Raw genomic sequence first — 20,199 nt, 5'->3', positions numbered from 1 at the left:
ATCTTCCAGGGGGTGACCACATCCTATCCTGAACATACGACACGGACCTGTGGCCCCCAGCGCTTACCTGGCACCTACTCTGTATCCATCACACCTCCCCTGGGCAGCGTTGGTTATGAAATTGGACCAACAGTTGGGGCTGCACCCGCCAAACCTGACAGGCCGGGTGGAGGACTTCACAGCAGGCCTCGGTGAGTAGTGGGTGCGTCTGGATCCCTCCTGAGACCCTCAGTGGGAGACAACATGGTGACTGGTCGCAGTGGTCATACAGCGACTCAGGATAAAGTAGAAAAATGTGCGTGGCAGAAACAAGAGTGAAGACCCCGGAATGGCTGTAGCCCACAAGGACATGGCCGAGCCCACAAACATAGACTTCCTTGCAGCTATTACCGCAGTGCGTACCTCCCTAGAGACTCAGATCGACACGGTCGCCACTGAGGTTACCCTGATAAGGGAAGACATGAGACGGATTGCAGAGCGTGTGGCAAGGTTGAGGCTACTACAGCATACCTGGGGACTGACACCACCCTCTTAAAAAAGCAAGTTTCAGAATTGCGCAACTCTCATGACGCCATGGCCCGCCATGGCCCTACAACTTGATGATTATGAAGGTAGGATGAGGCGTAATAACGTCCGCATTCTTGGAATTCCAGAGCCGGCGGAGGGGCAAACAGCAGACCTCTTCGTAGAGGAACTCATTTTGAAGCAACTTCAACCACGTGGCCGATCCAACTGCTTCTTCAATGAGCAAGCCCATCCGGTGCCCGGTGTAAAGCCAAAACCGGGGGCTTCCCCCGACCACTATTGGCTCGAGTATTTAACTATCAGAACTGAGATGTGATCCTCCAGACAGCCCCGGCAGCCCCCCTTTAACAATCGAAAACAGCTGGGTCACATTTTTTTCGGATTTTACATTGAGGGTCCAAAAGCAGAGGCGTAACTTCTTGGAGGTGAAGCGAGCCCTTAGAGATCGGGGGATCAAATATGTCATGATATTTCCAGCTAAACTCTGGGTGGAATCTGAGGGTAAACTGTGGTTCTTAACAAGGCCGGAGGAAGCCTGAGACTCGCTCGAGGGGTGGCGAACAGTTGGCAAGAAACAGGTCAAGTCTCCACCGGCAACAACCAGACTGGGCGACTGGAGACAACAGCGGCGCTCCCCTCCGCACTCGGACTCAGACTCTCAGGGACCAGTGGGGTGATTATGAATACAGTTTGTGATGGTAGATTGAATGATGACCCGCTGGTTCTCACTGCCTAAATGAACACCTTTGTGGCTTTAATGGTATTAAATTAATCATTTGGGCCTACATGGAGCCCCTGAATGCTACGTGATTTTGAGTTTTTGATAGTATGGTTTCTATAGGTTTAGTCTTATATAATGCAATCCGTACCCCTAGAACAATATACTGCATATTTTTTCCAAATAATTTAGAGGCCGGGCGGACTCTTGGTGTTGAATTGAATGGTATTATGGGAGTGGCGTTGCTCACGCTCCCTTTATTGATGAGGGTGGGCAACAGGCACTCTGCAAGTTGGGGGGGAGGCGGGCGGTTTCAGGCTCACTATGCAAGGAGGCAGGGTGGGGGGGGTTCCAGGTTTGGTAGGGAGGGGGGGCTTGTTTTTCATGCTTCTTTTGTTTTTTACATTGGTTCATCATATCCATTGGCATATTGGTATCATGCAAGTCCCTACACTTTGCACTATAGGTGGCCACTGTGGAAGCTGCCCTGAACGCATTGCTGCCCTGGGCCGTGCCTGGTGGTGGGGTCTTCTGCGATCGCTCCTGGGTAGGTTCATCTGAATATATGATTATTTCACTGCAAGTGTTTGATGGCACCTGACACACGACTTTGAGTCACCACTTGGAATGTGAATGGACTGGGGAACAAAATCAAACGGGGAATTGTTCTACAATATGTTAAAAGGCAAGAACTTGATTTGGTAATGTTGCAAGAGACCCATTTGGTCGGGAATACATGCATGGCCTTGAACAGAAAAGAGTAAACAATGGTGGTACATTCGGGGTTCTCATTGGGATGCAGGGGAGTGGGGGTCTTTCTCGGAAGGGGATGCCCATTCATCTCGAATAATACATGGACCGACACTCTTGGTAGGTTTTCAGCCATTACAGGCACATGGGACGGGCGTAGCTTGAATATAGGCTCGGTCTATGCCCCCCACGACTACAACAATTGACACTACGAGATGCAGGGAAGCTATTAATGGAACTACCCATGGGGACATTAGTACTGGGAGGAGATCTCAATTTAACTATGGACGGCGCTGGGGACTGTCTCCCACCCAGAGATGAACCTGCAAGAGGCTTGCAGCTTCATGAGTTTGCTAACGCCTTGGGTATGGTAAATGTATGGAAGTGGCTGAACCCCACACACTCCCACTACACCTTTCAATCGGGAGCCCACTGAAGGCAATCCCGCATTGACTATATGTTCACCCACGCCCAGGACATTCACAATTTCAATGAGGCCCGCTGCCTGGCACAAGGGATCTCTGATCACTCACCCCCTTTTTTTTTTCTCGGTTTTTGGTCAGTCACGGTCCAGGCAACCTGGCTCTATCACGATACAGCCATCGGCACTCACAATACCTCACATTAGGGAGACCCTCTTGCAGGACACTGACTAATATTTCGAAGAGAATGTGGGATCGGTAACCTCGGTAGTAACGCTCTGAGGGCGCTTGGAGCGGTAATTAAAGGCAGGGCACTATCCTTGACAGTGGGACACCAAACCGAGTGCTCCCGCAGGGTGACTGAAACAAAAACAGAGATACTAGACCTGGAGGCAACCCTCTCACAGGCCCCTGACCCAGAGACACAGCACACTATTAAAATCAAGCGACAAGATTACAGACAACTCCTATTGGAGGAAGCCATGATGCGCTCCTTGTCTTCCAGGCATCTAATCTAAGAACAGGGCGAGCGTACAGGCAAGCTCCTGGCACGGTTGGAGCGTGAAGAGCAGGCGACACAATGGGTCCAAGATATAGCTGGCCCTGAAAGGGAGCTCATTACTGATCCTCAACATATCGTAAATATGTTTGCCTCTTATTTTGAAGACGTCTATAGGGATCCCGATGCTTCTCAGGCCTCGCTGTTGGCTGATCTACTTGCCACAATTAATATGGCTTGCCTTTCCCCGTAGGACAGGGAAGCCTTGGAGGCAGACATTACCATGACGTAGATTCAAAAAGCCATAATGGAGGTGCGTTCAGGTAAAGCAATAGGCCCTAATGGACTCCCCTCTGAACTCTTCAAACCCATGTCTGCAAAATTAGCGCCACATCTGCTGGGCTTATATAACGAATGCTACCAGACCGTGCTCCTTCCTGCAGATATTCGTACTGCAGCTATAGTGGTCATTCATAAGCCCCTCAAGCCAGCAGAAGAATGCAAATCATACCGCCCAGTAAAAGCTAAAATCCTCGCCAAGCTCCTGGCTAATCGACTCCTCCCTTATATCACCAAGGTAATTCATCCGGACCAATTCGGCTTCATGGCGGGTAGGAATACAGCCAGGAACCAACGGGGGGTACACGAGGCCCTGGGGAGAATAGACACTAGAGAAGAGGAAGCAATCCTGTTGTCCCTTGATGCCACCATGGCATTTGATACTATTGAGTGGGACTTCCTCTTTGCTGTGTTGAGTCGCGTAGGATTCGGCCCATGACTGATTGGCTGGATTACACTACTATATACACAACCCACTGCATACATCACTGTCAACAATCATCGCTCCGGCACTTTTCCCTTCCATTGGGGCACAAGACAAGGCTGCCCGCTGTCCCCACTCCTCTTTGCCCTGGTATTGGAGCCGCTCGCAGTTTGGATCAGGGGGGATCCTAGGTTGCGAGGATTCAAATGGGCACATGATCACGAAGATCGAATCTCCCTATATGCGGATGATATCCTACTCTACCTAACCTCTCCAGCACGTTCGCTGAGGAGAGTACTTCATATTTTCCATATTTTTGGTGCGCGTTTGAGGTATCGGATAAATTGGTCCAAAGCCCAGATGTACGTATTGAGGGGCGAGCCCCCACCTAACCCGAGGGGATACGAGATCCCAGTGGCCCCTCACGGCTTTCGATACTTGGGTGTATTTATAGCCACAGATGCTCAGATCTTTTTCGAGCGGAATCTAGTGGTGCCCCTTCAATGTTTAAAGTCAGACGCTTGCCACTGGCGTTCTTTTAGCATTACTCTTTTGGGACATGCGTCCCTATTTAAGATGCTAGCGCTCCCTCGTTTTCTCTATGCTCTCCAGAACACTCCATACCCAATCCCGGACTCTTACTTTGGCCAAAACGATAGTGTGTTGCGTGGGTTACTTTAGGAGAATCATCCGCCTCGAATTGCTATGAATAAAATTACTATGGGATGGTACGACGGAGGGATAGGTTTACTGATCTTCGGTTGTACTACCCGGCATTCCACTTAACGGCAATTAACAGCTGGGTGTTTAGCCCACATGACGATCCCAACTTCGATACCGACCATTGGCTCATGGGACGAGGGGGTTTTAATCAGGCGCTATATACCAATCCCCGCAAACTCCACTTGACAGGTCTCACGGCTCGTACAGTTGAAGTGTGGCACGGAACTACGAGGAAACTTGGGTGGCATAATCGGCTAATGAAAGCTACGCCGTTATGGGAACCGGACATCCTGGGCCGCCTCAGTAAATGCCCCGGGTTCGATAAGTGGGACACTATCGGAATCTCCACCGTAGGGGACATATGGGTCAAGGGGAAACTGGCCGCATTCTCCAACCTCCAGACTAAATACCAACTAGAGCCCTCAGAGACGTTTCGATACCTTCAAATCAGACATGCCATCTCCACGGCCTTACCTAGGGGGACTCCTCTCCCTGATTCCTCCCCATTGGAAGATTGGGTAATATTAGATCCAATGGATCACAAGGCTAACTCCCTAACATATAAAAAATTGGTAAATAATCGCACTGACCCCATGCATAAGATACATAATAACTGGGAATATGATCTGGGGGCTTATAGAATGCTAAGATTGGGGAGATGCTCTTGCCTCTCCCGAAGAGGTTGCAATCCCCATGCTATTCCACCTTATACAACTCAAAGTACTCCACCGGGTATATTTTGATGCTAAGTTATTGTTCCGACTTAGGAGACGACCGGATCCGCTTTGTCTTAGATACTGCAACGAAGTTGGCACTTTTATGTATACGTAAACAACATTATTGGGAAAAGGTGACATGCCAACTGTCTCAGGCATGCAACAAAGCCCTGAGTCCTTCTCCCAAGCTTTGTCTCCTCAACATATGGAAACCCACCGACGTTTCCCAGATGGAACAGGCATGGGCCGCAATTGGGTGGATGATTGCAAAGCATAATATTGCACAGAAGTGGGGTCAGGACTCCAGCACGAATGTAACGGACTGGGCGAAGGACATGGACGGGGCAATGATAGCCGAGAAAACTGCTTTTGAGGGAAAGGGCTGCCCCAGGAAATGGGACCATAAATGGGGGCAGTGGAACAAATACAGTGGGGACATCTGCGTTTCCCCGACAGTGGAAATGAGGCATGAGTGACAGCACTAATGGCCCGCCTCATGATAGATGATGTACCCCCTTCATAGGTGGTATCAATATGGATCAAGGCTAGACCCCAATAAGTATACTACTCTGTTAACTGGGACTCTTATCCAGTTGAGAATGGTAGTTACGATCGAGAGGCCCCTGGAAGTGGGGAACAGGTATAGCGTTTTGCACTGATTTGATGCCAAAGGTTTGTTTTCTGAAATGGACAAGTCACAATGTCTGTACTGTAACTGAACCAATGCACTTTCTTATAAATAAAAACAATAAAAAAAAAGAAACACATCATGTAAATGCACCACTGTGCAATTTTACTTTTCCCCCTCTATGGGGTGCCACTTCAGTGACCATCCAGGTTTAACCTTGCACCCTTGACTGCGGTCCCAAGCTTCTGCTCCCAGCTGGAGAACTAAAGTTCCAGCGTTGGATTAGCTGGATAACCCTTGAGGGGTTCTTTCTTTTAAGTCCCCCAGAGGCTGAGGGTGGGAAGTTCCAAACTTGCGGTGAGGGAGTCTGTGTGCTCCTGCGGCTCCCCCTGCACCTTTGCAATGACTTAGAGGTGACAAAGTCCTCCTGGGGTCACCACACACGGAGAAAAATCCGCTTTTCCTCACAGGTTGGTGCAGGCCTGCAAGGATTTATGGGGCGCTTTCCACATGCTTGTGAATAACAGAGCACGGGGAGAGCCGTCCTGCCATTGTTGGCGGCCTCACGCCGCGTCATCTCCTTCTTGGGGGCCCGGTCCCACCCAGGCACCCCACGTGCAGGTAAGGGTAGAGGGCAGCCCAGGGATCCCACCCAGGCTGCTCTTGCGGGCTCCCCAATTAGCCAGCACCCTTGCTTGCTGCCGCAGGAGTTGGCACTGCGAGCGGGCAGACAGACAAGGAGGCTGCTGCTGGTCAGGCGGGGCATCGGGGGAGCGCAATGCCACTCTCCCTTCTTTCCCGCTGCTGTCAGCTTACGCCTGAGGCTGGACGGGCCGACCACACCAGTTCTCTCCCTTCTTTCCTTGCCTCCACAATGCTGCCGTGCCTGGAGGGTGGACGGGCGGCCGCCCATAGCATTCACGATGCAGCATGGGCAACAGCGGAAGCCCGGCTGGCAGTAGACTCAGGGTCCAGGCATTAATAAATTCAGCCCAGCATCGTGAGCAGGGAGCGCGCAGAATACAGTGTGGGGTGGCGAATTCCTGCTCTTCCCCTTCTTTGGCCCCCACGTGACTAGTGCACTCTGTGGATGGTCAGCCGCATCGGGCATTCCCAGTGCCTGGCGGAAGTTTGCCACGTCACCGAGAGGGAGCATAGGGCCTAGGCATCAGCAAGTCCTAACTGCTGTTGGTGTTGGGCAGGGCAAGGCTTCCCCTGCAGGGTCTGCGGTCCTGGATCACCCCTGGTTGGCTGGAGACTAAAGACAGACGGGGGCAACAGATCATTTTCGCCCCTACCATGGGGAGTGCTAGGAGGATACAGGGAGTGTGGGACTTGGAGCCAGGAGGACAACGTGATGAAGGGGGCTAGGACTCCCCTGGCTGCGAGTACAGAGTGTGGCTCCCAGGCCAGAAGAATGTGTGTCAAATGGTGGGGACCCCCCTTGGGACATCCACTGGGAACCCCCCTCTGTGGGGGACCAACCTCAGCATAAAGTGGCCGATCTCCCACCTTCACAGCCCACAGAGTACTGGCGCCCCTGGAGACACATGAAGAGGCAACAGTGCCCCTGAGTGGCCGTGTGGAGCCAATCGAGGTAGGGCCCCATAGCAATCTCTATGGGACCTCAAGGGCAACCTTTCCCTTCCCAGAGTATTGCAGAAGGAGTAGCACCCCATGGTATTCTTGTGTCCCTCTGGGGGATTCTGTGTTGCCCTTATAGTGGCTTGTTATAAAACAAGGGGTGACCCAATTTAGTCGAAGGACCTGGGTATCAAGTATTATAAAGAACAAGTGGTCCTTGACAGAAATTTTAACATGTAACAGAATTACAGCCTTAGTTCAAGCAATTCTTTAGTCCGCTCTAGTTTAAATCTATATAGTAGGTTAAATAGATACATTAGCCCAAATTGTCAAAAAAGTATCAAAAAAGTACCCAAACATTTGAGAATTCAATTGAATCCAGCCGGATTCTCTAATTTAATATATAATTTGAAAAAAGTATTTTCGCAAATCAAAATACAAATATTTACATATTATAATCAACAAAATCTTTCGTAGTATAAAAAGATGAACGTGCACAGAGAAAGATAAAGGTTTGTGCTGAAGTGATTGATCAAGGAGATCAGAGAAACAAAGTATAGAATTGTTTATATACAAGAATGAGCCTGCCCTAACCAACACTTGTAAAAAAATTTGATTCTTTTTTTACTAGCTCCTAGTTTTCAACAACAGGTTAGCAGCGTGCAGAGAAGAGTGAAATTCTCCGCGTTTTTTCGAATATATTCGAGGTACGTTTACATTGCAGGTCTTGACATGGGTTTTTTCTGTCTAGCATAGACCAACATTAACGCCAACCACTATTCGGCACTAATGGAGATGCCATTTTTGCTCTCTTTTCTAGTGAACAACTTTACTATTTGACTGGAAATCCCCGCCCGTAAATATACTGGTGGTGACTACGATCCAAATCACGTTGTTTTTGAAGTAGCCTGACATGCCAGGGCTCTATCTGTCAGTGTAGTTAGGTACATAAGCATTCTGATAATTTAGTAGGAGGTGTAATCTATCCACCTTGGATATATGATTAATTGAAGGATACGATCCTAACTGAATTATGACTCATTTATAGGAATTTTATATGTATACCCTGATTTCTTTGAGACAATATGAGTGGCACTAATGGCTACCACATTTCTTCATTTCCAGCGCCCAATTAAATAACCTTGATGCGGACAAAACGTCGCATGTATGGTAGTGCACCAGTGCAAGGGCTCTATCTGTCAGTGTAGTTCGGTACATAGGCATTCTGATAATTTAGTAGGAGGTGTAATCTATCCACCTTGGTTTTATATGATTAATTGAAGGATACGGTCCGAACTGAATTATGGCTCATTTATAGGAGTTTTATATGTATACCCTGATTTCTTTGAGACAATATGAGTGGCACTAATGGCTACCACATTTCTTCATTTTCAGCGCCCAATTAAATAATCTTGATGCGGACAAAACGTCGCATGTATGGTAGTGCACCACACAGGGGTGAGTGTAATTCCATGCCTTCCGGGCTATCAATTTATTTATTGTGATTATTCAAAGATACTTAGCCCTATCTTCGTTTGTTGTTACAGGTGCCCATTGACTATTTTAACCTGCGTGCACATTGAAATTCCCACTCCCTCATCCCGTCCTGATGAAGACCCTGATTTGAGGAACATAATCACCCAGTTTACGTGTGGGTCGAAACGTCGACACTTTCCCTTTGGAGCCTGCATCTATTAGTTTTTGCACCCCTCTTCCCCCTCTCCCTTTCGTCTCCCTCCTAATCCCCTTGCCAATAGTACAAATCAAGGACAATGGAGGATGTTGTTGAAAACTAGGAGCGAGTAAAAAAAGAATCAATTTTTTTTACAAGTGTTGGTTAGGGCAGGCTCATTCTTGTATATAAACAATTCTATACTTTGTTTCTCTGATCTCCTTGATCAATCACTTGAGCACAAACCTTTATCTTTCTCTGTGCACGTTCATCTTTTTATACTACGAAAGATTTTGTTGATTATAATATGTAAATATTTGTATTTTGATTTGCGAAAATACTTTTTTTCAAATTATATATTAAATTAGAGAATCCGGCTGGATTCAATTGAATTCTCAAATGTTTGGGTACTTTTTTGATACTTTTTTGACAATTTGGGCTAATGTATCTATTTAACCTACTATATAGATTTAATCTAGAGCGGACTAAAGAATTGCTTGAACTAAGGCTGTAATTCTGTTACATGTTAAAATTTCTGTCAAGGACCACTTGTTCTTTATAATAAAAAGCCCTTATAGTGGCGTCCCCTTCCTGGGGGAGCCATAACCTGGGCCCGGAATAAACCTGCATTGGGCTGTAGGAGAGATGCCTGACGGGGGTCCGTGGCATGGCCGTTGCCAAGACCGCGACTCGCCTGCCACTGCTGACCTGAAGGGACCAGCTTCCCTAAAGGGGCACAGAAGCTCACCAGAGATCCAAACATTAGAGCTAGAATGACAGCACAATAAGCCCTCAATAAACCAGATACCCATACTGCTTTACCAGAGGCCAGCTGCTTGGGACCACATCATTGTCATAGGTGGCAGTGTTCCAGTACACCCAGACAAGCAATTGCCAGGACAGGGTTACCCAGTATGGCCAGAAACAAAGAACAGAGACCCCCAAAACAGGAGAAAATGGACAGATATACAAAAGTCATGGGCCCATAACGTGGAGCAGAGGGAGAGACACCACCCATACCTGACAATGCGACAATTTTACAGGCGATACAGTTTTCCAGGGAGGCACTGGAGGGGAAAATAGGTGAGGTAATTCTGAAGTCATCCTATTCTGTCAGGATCTGCGCACTGTCTTGGAGAGAGTAACCCAGGTAGAAAACCGCATAGCGGAGATTGAAAACACGAACCATACTCTCCGAAAAGAGGTCATGGAATTCACAGCCACACTCAGGGATGTCTCGTGGAGGGTGAATGACACGGAAAATCGTGCATGCAGAAACAACCTGTGCTACTAGGGTTTTCCAGAGGGAATTGAGGGCTCAAACGTGGGCTCCTTCCTGGACAAATGGCTCAGGGACTCGCTTATGGCAGCACAATTATCAGCTTGCTTTGTTATTGAACGAGTCCACAGGATGCCCAGCTTCAGATCACCAGTGGAAGCACCCCCACGACCGCTAATTGCCCGCTCACTAAGCTATCAAGACCGAAAACTAATAATTCGAGAGATGCTAGGCATTGAAGAGGTCTGACACACCAATGTTAAAATCATGGTCTTCCCTGACTATTGTCGCGAAGTCCAGAAACAACGGCAGACTTTTGACTTACTAAAAGTAAAACTGCGATATTTCCACATTTAATACAAGCTGCTCTTCCCAGCGAAGCCTAAGGTTATTTTCCAAGGTTAAACCAAGTTCTTTTTGACACCGGAGAAAGCCAGGACCTGGATAGAGGAAAGTCCCTCCTTGGGACGTAGGCACGACTCAACTTGCCCCAAACCTCCGAGAGAGCGGAAGGGTCCCCGCAACAGCCATGCGAACAGGAAACACTTATGTACACTCCTTCTGACAGGATGGCACCTCTCAGAAGAGGTGCAGACCATAGAAACAGAGGAGGAACCAACATGAAGGACAAACAAGAGGAAACATCTTAGACACCGAAAGCCGATCACTCGAGACCTGACAGAGCGCAAACTTTCATTGGACTCTGATAGTGATCACCCGCTGTTGCAGGAGATCGCCCATATGGAGGACGCACCACTGGACACTGCAGCACAAGACCCTGACTTGCTGACTGTACGTGATGAAGGCAACGAGAACAGTGAATCGGCAGTAGATGCCCCCAGAAAGACATTAAACACAGCCTGCAGGTGTTTTGTTCCATACCTGGTTAAAAAATGTTATTTCCTTTTTAGGGTGGGAGTTCACGAAGGGGGGTACAGACTTCTCAGTCTTAACCTGCAGCAAAGGGAGAGAGTGGGGAGGGAAGAAGCTGATTGGTGATTCAAAGACAGGATGGAGACTCAACGCATGGGACGTAAAGGACAAGACAATAGCTCCCGAAATTAGGGTGGATGCCGAACTGTACTTTACTGAAAATAAGGACCCATAGTCATCAGCAGTCATATTGTGGGAAGCATATATAACTGTACTTAGAAATGGGGCACAAAACAATATCGCTCATAAGTTGAAACAAGTTTGGGAGATGGAGGCCGTAGAGGACAAGCTCATAGATCTGGATGGGCGCTTAGGACCAGAAGTATACCTGTTAACAATGTGTCAGATTACGGTTACCGGCAGGGAACACCAGGTGCTGGCACGCTAAAAGCCAACATCCTTAAATCTGTCCACACAACACCACCTATATGAGGTGGGAGATAGGGAGGGGAGATTGCTGGCGCCTGGTTGGGGATAAAACAGATGGAGACACGGTGGGTGCAGTCCATCCAGGATGGTGGAGCCACATGTACTTCAGCACAAGAGATTGCTGATGTGTTTGCAAGATATTATACAGACTTGTATACGGCCTGAGCTCTTGCAGACGTATCCCAGATTAGAGACTACTTAAGTGCAGTCACTTTTCCCACCCTGTCACTAGATGAGAGTTCAGCACTAGAAGTAGATTTAACGCTGGGCGAAGTAGTGGCAGCTATAGGCAAGCAGAAACCAGGGAAAACCCCTGGCTCTAATGGACAACTGGCCGAACTCTTTAGGAGTAATACTGCACTATTGAGCCCTTACCTCTTTAAGATGTTTGTAGAGGGACACAGGAGGAGGGAGTTCTCCCCCCAGATCTCTGCAATACCACCATAGTGGTGATCCACAAAGCAGGGAAGTCCACCACAGATTGCAGCTCCTACCATCTGATTTCATTAGTAAACGTGGAAATGAAAATCCTGGTCACTATCTTAGCCACACGACTTCTAACATGAATTACTTCCCTCATTCATAATGATCAATCCAGGTTTATGCTAAAGAGATCAAAGATTTAATCTCCGCTGGCTCTCCAAATGGCTAGATATGGTAAAAGAAAGAGATGATCCCCATATATTTCTGACCCTAGATACCGAAAGACATTTGATGCCATCCACTGGCCATTTTTGTGCAAGCCCTGCTGAAATTCGTATTTGGGCCCAAATGTTTGGCATGGATAGATTTATACACAGTACCGATGGCTAAGGTGCGGGTTAACGGAGTAACATTAGCAGAATTTCTCCTTTGTCAACTATCCCCCTTGCTATTGCTCTTATTCTGGAACCACTGACCTGCATGGTTCGAGCACACCCCAGCTTTGGAGGTTTCAGGGATGAATCTTGGGCACTTAGTTATGAACAAATCACACTCTATGCCGATGACATTCTCCTTTATGTCACCCAACCGAACTTGACTCTTCCTCTCATATTTCAACTATTTTACAATTATGGTGCCCATTCTGGATATACAATTAAGTGGGACCAAGTCGAGCTTCTACCCGGTGAGTTGGCCCCTAGATAGGAATTATTTTATTTAAAAATATTTATAGAGCGCGACTGTCACCTGGCAGGTATCCTGGCGCTGTTGGCTACTCCTAGAGGTTCTTAGACGGGTGTTGAACTGTGGTTGGGGATTTAAAGGGACGGAGGAAAGAGCCAGGTTTTAATTCGTTTTCTGAAGGGAAGGACGTGAGGGATTTGACGAATATCGACAGGCAGACTGTTCCACAGCTTGGCAGCAGCTACTCTGAACGATCTTCCCCCAGTCCTGGCCTTCTTACATCTGGGCACTTTCACAAGGCAGGCAGTTGTGGACCTAAGTGTTCTGGTGGGAGTATACCACGAGAACAGACGTTGGAGAGGCCTGGGTCCGGCACCGTGTAGTGCCTTAAAGACCAGGCAAAGGGCTTTAAAGGCAATGCGTTGCTTCAACGGCAGCCAGTGCAGCTCGGCCAGTGCTGCAGTGGCCGAGGATCTCCTGGTCCACCCAAGGGCCAATTTGGCTGCTGCCGACTGAACTCGTTGGAGTCTGTCCAATAGTGTCACAGGGGATTCAAACAGCAGCGCATTACAATAGTCTAGGCGACTAAGAATAGTGCACCTGACTATCAGTGCTCGGGCAGAAGGTGGTAGTAGAGGCAGGACTTTGCGCAATGAGCGCATAAGGCCTGAGCAGGTAGCGACTGTTCTTGAAACCTGCGTTTCCATGCTTAGTTGGTGGTTAAGCATGACGCCCAGGTTGCGAACACTGGTGACCGGTGGCGGGTTGTTAGAGTTTTCCGGGGGCCAGAACTCAGCAGGCAGAGGGCGCGGTATACGGCTCGCGGGGCAGAACAGAACCTCGGTTTTCGAGGAGTTAAACTGGAGGGAGTTTCTGTGCAGCCAGCTTGCGGTGTCTCTTAGACAGTTGTGGAAAGCTTCTAAGGGGATGGAATCTTTGCCCTCCCAAGAAAGAAGGAGCTGAGTGTCGTCCGCGTAGTTTACTGTGGTCATGTTGTGTGATTTAATTAGAGTGACCAAAGGTTTCAAGTAAACATTAAATAATATCGGGCTGATGGAGGAGCCCTGAGGAACACTGTGAGGGACAGGGGAGAAGGCCGATTGGAAAGGGGGGAGGGATACAGCCTGTTTTCTGTCACTGAGGTAGGAGTGGAACCAGATCAGGGCCGTGCCGTCGATCCCTGCCTCTCTCAGCCGCTCGAGCAGAATCCCATGGTTGACAGTATCGAATGCGGCAGACAGGTCTAATAGGATCAAGGCCACAGCTTGGCCCCTGTCTGCGCGCATTCGAAGCTCCTCCATGGTGGTGAGCACAGCGGTTTCGGTGCCATGGGCTGGGCGAAAACCAAATTGGAATTCGTCCAGAATGTGGTGCTGCTCGAGATGGGTTGAGAGGCAGTTACTGACCCAACGTTCCAGCACCTTCACCGGGAATGGCAGAAGTGATATGGGGCGGAAATTGGACAAGCATTCTGGATTGAGCGTGGGTTTCTTCAGAAGCGGGGTGATGAGCGCTTGCTTCCAGGAGGTGGGGACGAAGCCACAGCTAAGGGATTGATTACAAATCATCCGGAGGGTATGGAATAATTCGTGTCCACATGCTTTCCAAATTTTCGGAGGCAAAGGGTCAAGGGGAGATCCAGAGGTGATGCCTTGTGCCACTTTGTCGAATTCAGTTTGAGAGAGAAGGGGGAAAGCGCCGAGCCTGTTCGTGGGAGGGCAGGCTGACTTCAAGGAGTCAGGATTGATGGGGCTAACTTCGGGAGAGGTGGGATGGATGTGTGGTGGGGGCGTGGCTAAGTTATTTATGATTGTCTCAATTTTGTCAGTGAAAAACTGAGCGAGGCTATCACAGAGGGTCTGAGATGGAGAGATAGGGTTTTTGGCGCAGTCAGGATGTAAAATATTGTCCAGGATCTGAAATATGCTCTTAGGACTGTTAGCCGCATTAGCTATGGTGGAGCAGTAGTAATTTGCTTTGCTCTCTGTGATGGCAGATTTGTATTCACGGAGTGCCTTTTTCCAGAGGACTTTCTTGTTATTACAGTATCCATGTCTCCACTGTCTCTCAGCCTATTTACAGGTTGATTTGAGGATCTTCAGGGAGTCGTTGTACCAGGGAGCAGGTGCTCTACCTTTTGGTTTGCAGAGTTTTAGAGGGGCGACCGAGTCCGCGATGGATGTGATATTTGCGCTAAAGGATCTGTAGTTGTATTCTACCGAATTGGACGAGGAGACACTATCTTCCACCTCGAAGACTTTGGTGGAGATGCTGAGTTTTTCTAAAGCTTTCCAATTACGATAAGAAAATTGTGGTGGCAGGTGAGTCTTGGGCTTTCTTATTGTGGCGTTGTTAATGTAAAGTTTAATGAGCGAGTGGTCTGTCCAGCTCATAGGCAGGATGTCGCCTACTTGCGTTAGACCCGGACTCGAAAAGATGAGGTCGAGGCGGTTGCCAGCGGAATGGGTGGGGTCCTTTATCAGTTGGTGAAGCCCCACACTGTCACAGGACAGCAGAAGATTGTTTAGACCTGTGTCTAGGCTGCCGTTTGGCCAAAGATTGAAGTCTCCTAGAATAATAAGTTTATTGTGGGAGGTTGCCAAATTGGTGATAATCGTGAGGAGCGCTTGCTGTTGCGAGAGGGAGAAGGCCCCCGGCGGTCGGTAGCAAATAATTACCGTGAAGGTGACTCCTAGGTGGCAATTTATAGTCAGACCGAAGAGCTCAATTCCGGGTACTGAATCTATATCAATGGTGTTCAATTGCCACGAGGCTCGGAAGATGACACCGACACCGCCACCGCGGCCTTTGGGTCTAGGGAGATGGAGAATGTTAAAATTTAGAGGGCAAGCAGAGGCTAAGTCAGTCTCACAGTTGGCATGTGTCCAAGTCTCTGTTAAAAAAAGTACATCTAGATGATGTGAGTCTATAAGGAGGTTGATTTCGGTGGCATGCTTCGGTAGCGATCTAACGTTCAAGAGGCCTCCTACAAGTAGGTCCTTGTGGGTGAAGTCTGTTAAGGGAGAAGCAGTCTCTTCAAAGGTGAGCTTACCTTCATGAGCATATCCTCGGAGGTTGAGCAGGGCATCGCGGGAATAACAGGGGGACCGTGGGCTGTGTTGGGCAGGGTTTATGGCGCTAGGCGTGTCCTCGTCGCGGACGAGCGCAGACGAGCTTGCCTTAAGCGCGCCTTCGGCGTGCCCGCTGCGCTCGTCCGCTGCGCTTCCGGTATTGACACATGATTTATAGTAACAGCAGGTGGCGTAGGAGGGGTCGTGGCCAGCAGTAGGTGGGCGTGGCTATCGTCTCCCTTTCGGCGGTCAATGGCGCCAAGGAACGAGTAGATTTTGCTTCCCCACAGCTAATAATCAGCTGTTCTGGAAGTCTGGAAGTGCAAAACGGCAAGTATTTCCTTTAAAAAGCACAGTACACAATCACAATCACAGCATTAAAATGAGTGGAACACCTCCCGGCTTTTCGCCTCAGGAGTTTAGCAGCAATGGGGCAGCGCCGCGTCAGCGCGTCCTATAACACTGCGGAGGGGGCGTGGCCAGCAGTAGGTGGGCGTGGCTATCGTCTCCCTTTCGGCGGTCAATGGCGCCAAGGAACGAGTAGATTTTGCTTCCCCACAGCTAATAATCAGCTGTTCTGGAAGTCTGGAAGTGCAAAACGGCAAGTATTTCCTTTAAAAAGCACAGTACACAATCACAATCACAGCATTAAATTGAGTGGAACACCTCCCGGCTTTTCGCCTCAGGAGTTTAGCAGCATGGCGCTTGCACATCGACAGAGATGGGTTAAAATACCTAGGTCTCTGCATAACCACTAACATTATGGCTGTTCTCAACCGTAATATCCGGAGAGTCATGACAGAATTCCATGAAGACGCTGAGAGGTAGAGATTACTGCCCTTAACACTCCTAGGTAGGGCCTCCATGTATAGGATGGTTAAGCTGTCGAAACACAAACCATAATCTCCCTGAGGATATTTTTGTCACAATAGATAAGAACGTCCATATGCTTTGATGGAATGGGATTCATCCAAGGGTGGCAACACAGACACTCCAGCACAGTCAGTATAATGGGGGCATTTCACTACCAGATATGAGATCATCTGACTGGGCTGTGCACCTGATAGTAATCAATGACTGTGGGCACCTACCAAATGATCATTAAAACCTATGCTCTATAGAAACTCCAATTTCAACCATGTACATATCTCTACTACTTCTACTCTGGCAAAGGAGTAAGACAATTACTGATGGCTACACAGAGGGCAATAGAATCCTGGAGGGGGCAGAAAGACAAATGGGGTGTGATAAAAGGCTTACCCGAGAAACTTCACTCTGGGAGGGATCACACCTGCTTGAAATTGGGAAACTGCAGGGATTTAAGACAGGGACATAATAGGGAAATCCAGACTGGGTGACCTCTTGGAAGATGATCCGTTATCTCTTTCAGCTCTCTTCAACGTGAATACCAGTTAAGTGACACCCAACATTTCAAATACCTACAACTAGAGCATGCATGGAAGACAGAGAGGCCAGATATGGGTGGTAATCCTGAATAGGCACTCCTAGAGGGGAAATTGCCCAAGGGGGAAATAATGGATAAGGCTGACTCATGGACCTACAAGACACTAATTAATAACATGTCAGATAACCTGAAAAGCCTGAGGGCCAATCGGAAACTACAATGAGGCTAATGGATGACCTCGACTGGGAAGCGACACTAATTCACCAGAGAGAGGTAGCCAATAAACTAAAGCTACAACTCATTTCATTTAAGATCCTCCATAGGATATATTATGATAGGGTCCGACTACATAGACATGGAATGGCAGAGACGCCTGACTGTCTACATTGTAGAACAGAGAGATGTACATACACACACACACACACACGCTAATTAACTGCCCTCACATACAGTCTTACTGGCACACAATTTTGGTTGAATTCAATAAGATACTAGGGGAAAAGCTACAGATGGATGCCAAATACATCTTGAAACAAGCTCCTATTCTGCAACCTAGGATGCACTGTAGCCAAGAGGAACACAGCCAAAAAACTGGGGTGCTCCACAGTCCCCTACGCTAAAGGAATGGAAAATGCATGCAAATAGGTGCAGTGCTTAAAGCTTTTCACCTGGACCCAGTTACGGGGTTGATACAGTTGACCTGGCCCCTGTCGTGGTTATGGCAAGGCATCCTTAACCTGCTTATTAATTGTATTGTAGTGTAATTGCATTTATATAGTGCTTACTACCCCTGTTGAGGCATTAAAGTGCTTTTTCGACGTGCAGCACGCTACTCCGGAACCCATAAAGGATTAGTGTTGAAGTAGTATAGTGAAATACAAAAGTAATTTGAGTGGTGGTTAGGTTAGTCAGTTCTTTAGGAGGATAGCGGAAGGATAGAAGAGGGGGAAAATGGTTTGTATTTATATAGAGCTTTTTACCCCTGATAGGGTGTTGAAGCACTTTTTTGGTGTGTAGCAAGCTTTTCTGAACAAATAAAGGATTAGTGTTGAATTAGTATAGTGAAATATGAAAGTAATTTGAGTAGTGGTTATGTTATTCAGTTATTTGGATAGAGAAGGGTAGGGGAGGGATAGAAGAGGGAAAAAGGTTTGCATTTATATAGTGCTTGCGACCCCTGAAGAGGTGTTGAAGCACTTTTTCGGCGAGTAGCACGCTACTCTGGAACCCATAAAGGATTAGTGGTGAATTAGTATAGTGAAATATGAAATTTGAGAAGTGGCCATATTAGTCTGTTATTTTCATTGAAAAGGATAGTGTCGGGAAAGAAGAGTGAAGGATTTAGACTTTTTTTGTTAGTTTTGGTAGTCATGGCAGAAGAAGTAGACTTGAGATGAGTAAAAAAGGGATGTGGAAGGGAAGAGTCAGAGGGAAGAGTTTAGAAAGGCTTGTTTTGGGGGATCAGTACAAATAGAGCTGGAAAGTATAGAACGTGTTTCAACTCAGGAAGAAAAAGACTGACAAACATGACTAAAGGTAAACCAGCCCACCAAACGTAACAAACTGTGAAATAACAGAACTCAAACAAGCATGATAGTATAGAACACAACACGGTTCAGAGAAGGAATATACAAAGAAACTGAAGACAGCTTGCAACCTAGATGCCATATTGTAGCACACTAGCTAACTGATGGAAGGAACACATAGTGTTAGATCTCAACAGTATTGGCGCAACAGCTCAGTGACCCAACAGATGTCAATTCTCCTTGTGGGACCCAGCTAACAAGTTGCTGGTCTACCAGTGAGTATTTCATGGGGGCTAAACCTCGTCTTACTGTCTAGGGTATGGAGCATGCTCATTAGTGCCAGCGGAACAGCATCAAGCCAAGTCAAGAAGGAGGATGCCACTATCTTTTATATTTTGTTCTTTGGCACCCCGTTTCTCCTCTCCATCAATCCAGTTGCTTTAGGATGATAAGTAGCATGGCTTTTTGCTGTATACCCAGGGTCTTACACACATTGTTCATAACGGCATTCACAAAGTGACTTTCATTGTCACTCCATATCCTCCGGAGCAACCCGAATCTGGGTATCAAGTCTTTTACCAGACATTTGACTTCCAATAATGCGTCATTGGTCTTTAATAGATATATAGCCGCCCATTTACAAGAGCACAAACCACCACCAGAATATACCGAATGTTTTAATAGGGGTCATTTCAATGTAAGTCATTTGGAGCTCCTCAAAGGGAATCTGTGTGGCAAAATGTCCTGATGGAACCATTGTTACCTTGTCTATATTGTTCTGAGCGAAAGTCATACAGCCACAGCATATCTGCTCATCCATTCTACGTATCTTGGAACATAATATTGGTCAACCCATCCTGACCCAAATGAGTTGGGCCATGCATCATCAAAGTTATTGGGTATAACTGGGCAAAGGGCAGGAGGTATTGTTTTCTGCCTATAGTCATCCAACAACCCAGAACCTGTGTGTCCATTTTGGGCCAGTTCTCCAATTCATCCTCAGTAACTTATATCTGCATTTCAGCTATTCCTCCAGGTTTAAAGTCTTGCAACCCCTTTTCCATGTCATGGTCAGAGTGAGGCTACACACTTGAGGTCAGTGGGGAATGAGGCATTCGTCCTGGTCGTTTTATCAGAAAAAATTATTTCCTGTCTTCACACCTTCAGTTTTTTTCTAATGAGCGCTATATTTTATCACCAATACTTTGGCAGGTAGGGACAGTGCATTCAGTAATTTCTTTATACATATCCCATCTTTTATTTTAGCGCCTTGTAAAATAATAAACCCTCTCTCAGCTCATAATCTACCAAAATTGTAGGCGACACTGAAGGCATATTGACTATCCGTGTAAATGTTCACCCATTTCCCCAATGACAGATCACATGCTCTGGCTAGTGCTATAAGCTCCACTGCCTGGGCGGAGTTCTCAGGTATCTTGCATGTCTCTA

The sequence above is a fragment of the Lissotriton vulgaris genome, chromosome 4_1, assembly GCF_964263255.1.
Source record: "Lissotriton vulgaris chromosome 4_1, aLisVul1.2, whole genome shotgun sequence".
NCBI lineage: Eukaryota > Metazoa > Chordata > Amphibia > Caudata > Salamandridae > Lissotriton > Lissotriton vulgaris.
Note: the sequence above shows the minus strand (reverse complement) of the source record.